The sequence below is a fragment of the Varanus komodoensis genome, unplaced genomic scaffold (assembly GCF_004798865.1).
Source record: "Varanus komodoensis strain SLA01 unplaced genomic scaffold, ASM479886v1 scaffold8, whole genome shotgun sequence".
Lineage (NCBI taxonomy): Eukaryota > Metazoa > Chordata > Lepidosauria > Squamata > Varanidae > Varanus > Varanus komodoensis.
The window spans coordinates 32,607,819-32,613,931 of NW_025336481.1; the positions used below are offsets into that span (position 1 = coordinate 32,607,819).

The following is a 6,113-nucleotide window of genomic DNA, read 5'->3' on the forward strand; positions in this document are numbered from 1 at the left end:
AACAGATACAGTTCACTGGCATTGTGTATTTACAATCAGGCATGGCCGTATAAACAGGCTGGCTGGCATTACAATGGTAAGGAAATCCTTTGTTTGGGTTTGTGTGTGTTTGTTTTTTCAGGTGCAATTCATATACGTTTAAACAACCGAAACAATTCATAGCCAACAGGCAGAAAAACTCATCTTTTGGAAAAAGGAGACAGGTTTTGTTCCTCCTCCATTTAGCAGAGCAGTGATTTCACGAGTCAGAAATTCATACATTCTGGCCAGTCGAGATAACGACTGCCTTTTTTTAAACTGAATAAAACCTTCTTCGTTGAAGCAACTTGATCCTTGTCATTCTATGATGAAGCCATTTCGAAGTCCCGGATCCTGAATGATTAAAATGACCACTGCAGACTGAGAGAGAGAAAGAGAGAGAGAGAGAGAGAGAGAGAGAGAGAGAGAGAGAGAGAATTATGAAGCAGGGGGTTGCTTAATAAGCTGCATAACAAACAAACAACCTAAGAAATTATTGACATTAAAATAAGCGAGGTCTAAGAAGATGCGGCAGCTTCCGATTTGCTACAGCATTGGCACACCATTCATAAAAAAAACTGAGCTAAAAATAGTATCCAGTGCTCTAACACGTGCTGTATGCTAGAAGGAAAGTTTTCTATTATTTGTATTCATCACAGATTCATAGGAACGTCGGACCAGAAAGAAACTGAAGGGCTTCTGAAATAGTGCTGCACTGAGACAGAATTATCCATCCTCAGGCAGTCCATCATAGCAAGAAAACAGGGCTATTTTGAAAGCAACCTTTTGCAAATAAAACCTGGGGAGAATCAGTAGCTTTCCTGAACGCTATGGTAGATCTGACTTCCATTCAGTTATCTGTTTATTTGGATCCATCAGGCTTCATTTGACAGTGTTTTCAAAACTGTGGCACTCTTGAGAATTCCACCTTTCTGTTTTAAAAGCTAAAGTGTCTAGACCTCATGAATGCAATTTCTCAAGTATAAATCTAAGATAAAAATGTTCCCTGATAGAACCGCACTAGTAGCATGCAACCACCACCAGAGGGAGTTTTAGTAGTCATAGGATTCCTGTTCTACGCACTGCTTCAGATGTGGAGCAAATATAGTAGGTGCAATAGACAAAGTTAACTAAACAACAGCACTGTCCGTAAAGCGGATCTCATATTCAGAAGGCAGTAGGCAAGGTTCTGATTTGCACAAAGCTCTTTCTCCAACTGGATATGCAAGAATAATGTGATGAATTTCCGTTTGGGAAACGCAGCCCATGAAATCTGGAACCACCCTTATATTACATGAGAGAGATTCAGCTGTAACGACAAAGGGCTGGGCGTTTGTTCACAGAGGCGAAAGTGTGAGAAGGAAAGGGACGTTTTAAAGTGCAGCTTACTACGTGGAGAAGCCCCTTCTCGGTGGGTCTATGCTGCACCTGCAAGTCAGGATGTACACCTCACCAGGTCCTCCCAGCGAATCCATGCACAGTGAAGCATAGTCATCCCACGGGTCCATTTCCATGCTGCTTGCAGACTATTTCCTACACGAATGTCATCCTTAAAACAAAACCCCAACTGGCCACATAGGATGTGTCCATCTGTGGCTGCCGATTTTGACCTTGTGCAGGAAGCCACCAAGCCCTTATGAGAATGATGGGCCAGAAATTGCAATGCATGGAAACAGGGAATCAGTGAAGCAAAGCCCAGACTGCCCAGCAAGCATCAGGAGGCACAGAGCATGCTCAGTTCCTGGCATCTCCACTTGAGAAGGACCCCCCTTGAGATTCTGGGCAGCTGCCTCCATCCCACACAGAAGGTGCTGAACTACGTGGGCCAATGACTGGATTCGGCCTTCCCTGCACACCACCCCCTCCAGCCCCAGTTGGAGCTCTTGGCAGCAAAGAATGGGGGAAACCAATGACAGAGGCCAGAAAGTGCTGCCTGGGCACTTCGTGGTGGTTGTCATTGGTATTAATTCAGAGCCACTTTGCTCTGTAGCACTTTTGGCTCAGGTGACACGGACATCCAGGGGTGGCTATGAGGCCTTCCTACAGACCAAAGTTTTTGCAGTGTTCTGTGCAGCAGGTTGACACACAACACAGAAAGCCATGGTAGCTTCGAAGCCACTGAGTCTTAGCATGTTGTGGAAACCAAATCGATGAACTGAAATAAGTGTTCGTCATGTCATCACAGTGGGGTTCTTTGATGTATCCTGTGTATGGCTGCAGAGTAGTTGCTTTTTGTTCTAAGGTTTAGGTGAGATGTGTGTTGTCCTCTTCAGCCTACGGTGGAGATACCAAAGGAACCTCAAGTTCTTCAGCATTTTTTCTGTTATTTTCATGATCTTAAGAACTATCAGGAAGTCCCTAGAGCACAGCTTATGAACAATAGACTATTCATAATGAGCAAAGTAATAATATGGGACATCTATGATTGGATCTCCCAAGCTGTTAACGTTTCATTTCAAAGCAGCCACCGATTTTGATTGGACTATTAGCATGTGGGGTGTGGGGTGGGGATACTGATGCATGCCTTTTCCTTCTGAGCATCCAGTAGTAGCTTTGGAGGACGAATTCAGACTTAGGAAAATCTTGCAGGAGGAAATAAACCATGGCCTTCTTTAATGCCATCATTGTGATCAAAATCACAGGTCACTGTAGCTGCAGCCACCCTCTTGTTTTCTCATTGGCCCTGTTTTGGCATTCCTGGCACTCAGTGACCTGAGTTTGCTGTTAGAGGAATGTTGGCATTCCTCTTTGATGTACCTGCCTCTCCCTTTCAGAAAGGCATTCCAAAGAGTCAGAGCAGAAAAAGGTGCATCCTACTTTTGGATTCTCAACAGAATGGTAGAAGAAAGGCAGTAAATGGGAGAAATTCCATCCTGCTATTTTCAAGCATAGAAAAGCACCTTTCTTCTTCATTCTTCTTCCTTTTTTCAGCAGTATACTGCCTTCAGGAGGATACCAGAAAACCACAGGGGAGTGCAAAGATCAGCAAGTTCTGGCATTCCAGCTTCTCAGCTGTTCTTTCCAAATGCACCTAAAAAGTGCCGAGCTTGTGGAGTACAAGTGGGAACTTTCCATGCACACAGTCTGCAGGACTTTCATACCACAGTGACACACTTGAAAAAGAATATATGTATCACATAATATTGTAGAGAAAAGTCTACAATGTCCTGCATTTAAAACAAGTTCTGGTCCTCCTAATATCTTGGCCTATAACTGTCATCAGCTTGGCCAGCATAGTCAACGATGAGGGGTGCTGGGAGCTGTAGGTGAAAAATATTGAAGCTGCCCCTGCCAGTCTAATATCAAGCTATCATCATTAGTGCAAGCTTGATTTCCATGGATCAAACATTTCTTTAGATGAACCATGAATCCCTAGATTTTTGCATTCTTGTCTTCTTGATCACAACCTTGGGCGTCCGTTATCACTCACTGCATGTTGCTTCACCCATTTCTGTCTGTCAGTATTGTATACATGCTGTTCTGTTTGTACAGCTGATTTTGTCTGACTTAGCAAACATGATCTTGCTTGATTATCTAAATTCTAAGTCAGGCCACTCACTGAAGGCATTAGCAGGACAAAGGGCAGAGGACACATAATAAAACTATTACAGCCACGTACAAACTCTGTTCTTACATTATACACCACACAGAGTATATCCTAGCAGTATAGGCATCCATTTTTAATATATTTTTCCCACTTTGTCAGGAAGAACATTAGAGGAAGGGGGACACTCACATGTCCCTAACCGCCAGAATGCAGGCAGTCACTGGGGGTTGGTTTCCTGCCAGACACGCTCTGCTCCAAATGCCAATTGCCCTGCGACTGCAAGGGAAATGCCCCCCCGCCCCCGCAATGCTCAGAGCTGCCTAGGCCATATCTAGGTGTCATTCCCTCCCTTTGAGCAAGAATATTGTCGAGGTTAAGGTAAACTTGGCCCTAACAAGATGCAAATGCTGGAAGCAACTAACCACTCTGTTCTGGCATCACCAAATTGCCAGAGCAGTTCTCCTGTCTTCCCCTTTTTGAAGCTGTAAGCCTAGTCTTATTTCATGCAGTTATACCCTGCATATTTGGTAGCACATAACATGTGGTCACAGTTAGTCCATAACAATATACACTTCTGGAAATGTACATGGAAAGCGAGTTTACATACACAATCCCCCTTTAGACATATTGCTGTATATACTGGATGGGTATGTATCCAGTATACAGCACGACAAGCAACAGTGTTTTTTAAATCTTCATTGAACTGTCATGCTGCCTGAACCCCATTTTGGTATTTCAGTGTGATAGGCTTGGTTTTTGGAAACCATGAAGAAAAACAAGGGTCTGTTCTGCTTTTCCTTGGTACTATGATGGCCTGTTGTGCCATCTGTACCCAAAAAAAAATAGAGCTCACTGTGGTACTGAGGCCAGCACCACAGAAACGCTTGGCAAGAGTGGCCCATTTTGCATAGCTGCCGGAGCCATTCCAGTTCCATCTGCTCCTTGCCCTAAGGATCCTATGGAAGCAAATTCCCTTTCTGTTACCCCCGCCCCCCATTCTTAGTCCTCCTTGCCAAAGAGTCAACCCCATCCTGGCACAGAAGGGTATGCTTCTCTGGCAAGAGGAAATGAGAAAGTGGAGAGCAAGTGCCAGCTCCCCCTTTGTTTCTAGAAGGATACCTGGTGCACAGCAGCTTAAGGAAGCTTCTCTGGTAAGTGGTATAAAGAAAAGGGGATGAGTGGAGAATCAGCTGAGTGCTGCTGCCCCGAATTGGGCACCTCCACCCTCTGATGCTCTGCCTTCCCACCTGATTACCTGTGCAAAGAGCTTCTCTCTGGAGCAGGTGGAGCGGGCAGAGTGGGAATCGTTTGCACATCGATGCTTCTTTCCACCACTTCTGCTGCAGGAGGCGAGGGTGCCTGATCAGCTGCCTGTGCTCTCTGCTGTATGCCAGGACATGAGCCCTGTTTGCACAACAGAGACTGCTTGTCGGGCACAGGGAGCCAAGTTTGGTTTGTGATTGCAGTTGCCAAAGAGGTGAGCCTCATCCCTCCTCATGGTGTCTCCCGGAGGACTGAGAGGGAACAGCTTCACTTGCCATGATGAGAATGATCATGTCAGGCACATCCATGCAGAAAAGCGTGCCGGCCGGCTTGCCATGACATATGAAGGCAGCCGCCGTGTGTCAGAAATTCAATTAAACGTGTAGCCTGAGTGTAATTACTACACTATTACATTTCCTTGAAATTCTACACCAAGAGTGGGCGGCTTTTGACCATCCAGATGTTTTGCATTCTAACTCCCATCAGCCCTATCCAGCACTGCCAATCGTGTGGGGCCGTGGGAGGTGCTTGCCAAAACAACTGGGGAACCACAAGTTGCTCACCCTTATTCATAGTGCAATCCATTAAAATTGGTGCAGAAGGGGCCAAATCCAGTATATCTTGGGTTCCTCAAATGCCTATGCCCCCTTCCAGTTGTCCTACCCATCTTCCCCAGCCACCAATTATTTTTGTGCCATAGTCTCCCAGTTTTAAATGCTTGAAATCCCTCTCCTAAGACCTGGTTACCAATAATAAACAGCTTTAGCACAGAATAGGTTAGATTTTTGGAAGCCCCTCCTTTGCTGTTGCCGTTGCTGTTGCTATTGCCCACCACTGGAATGCATCTCCAGAGAAGCCCCACCAATATGAAATGTGACTCTGGAGCTGAAAGAATTTCAAGACTCCTACTTTAGAAGTATAGAAAATGTGGATCAGCAGCAGTATGCCTTGTGTTTTGGGTGTGAGCCACTTCAGAACATAATTCTGTATGTGAAAAGTGGAGGGAGCCATTACATTATAATGAACTGACCAGTTAATGGAGGCATCGTTTTCTCAAGCCTCTTCTATATTGGAATACAGATATGCTTATTCTGTCCACATGGTGTTTGTTTGCACTTAAAATGAGCCCAAAGCAAACCCCATATTTGGCAATTCAGCAGCTGCAGTACAGACTGCGGCAGGTTCCTCAGGACTGGGATAACTGTATTCCTGTCAGGATGCTAAGAACCCGCAGCAAGGTTGCGCCATGCAAGCATCCAGAGCATCTGGTGCAAAACCAGCATTC

General features: G+C 45.2%; 1 long non-coding RNA gene across 1 annotated transcript; it reads right to left on the reverse strand.

Moving 5' to 3' along the window:
* Positions 1-168: 168 nt before the first annotated feature.
* LOC123036517 lies at positions 169-4,987 on the reverse strand. Its single transcript, XR_006417151.1, has 2 exons — positions 4,821-4,987; positions 169-399 (listed from the first exon to the last, which is right to left on the reverse strand). It is a non-coding gene; the product is annotated as an uncharacterized LOC123036517 (long non-coding RNA).
* Positions 4,988-6,113: the final 1,126 nt, after the last annotated feature.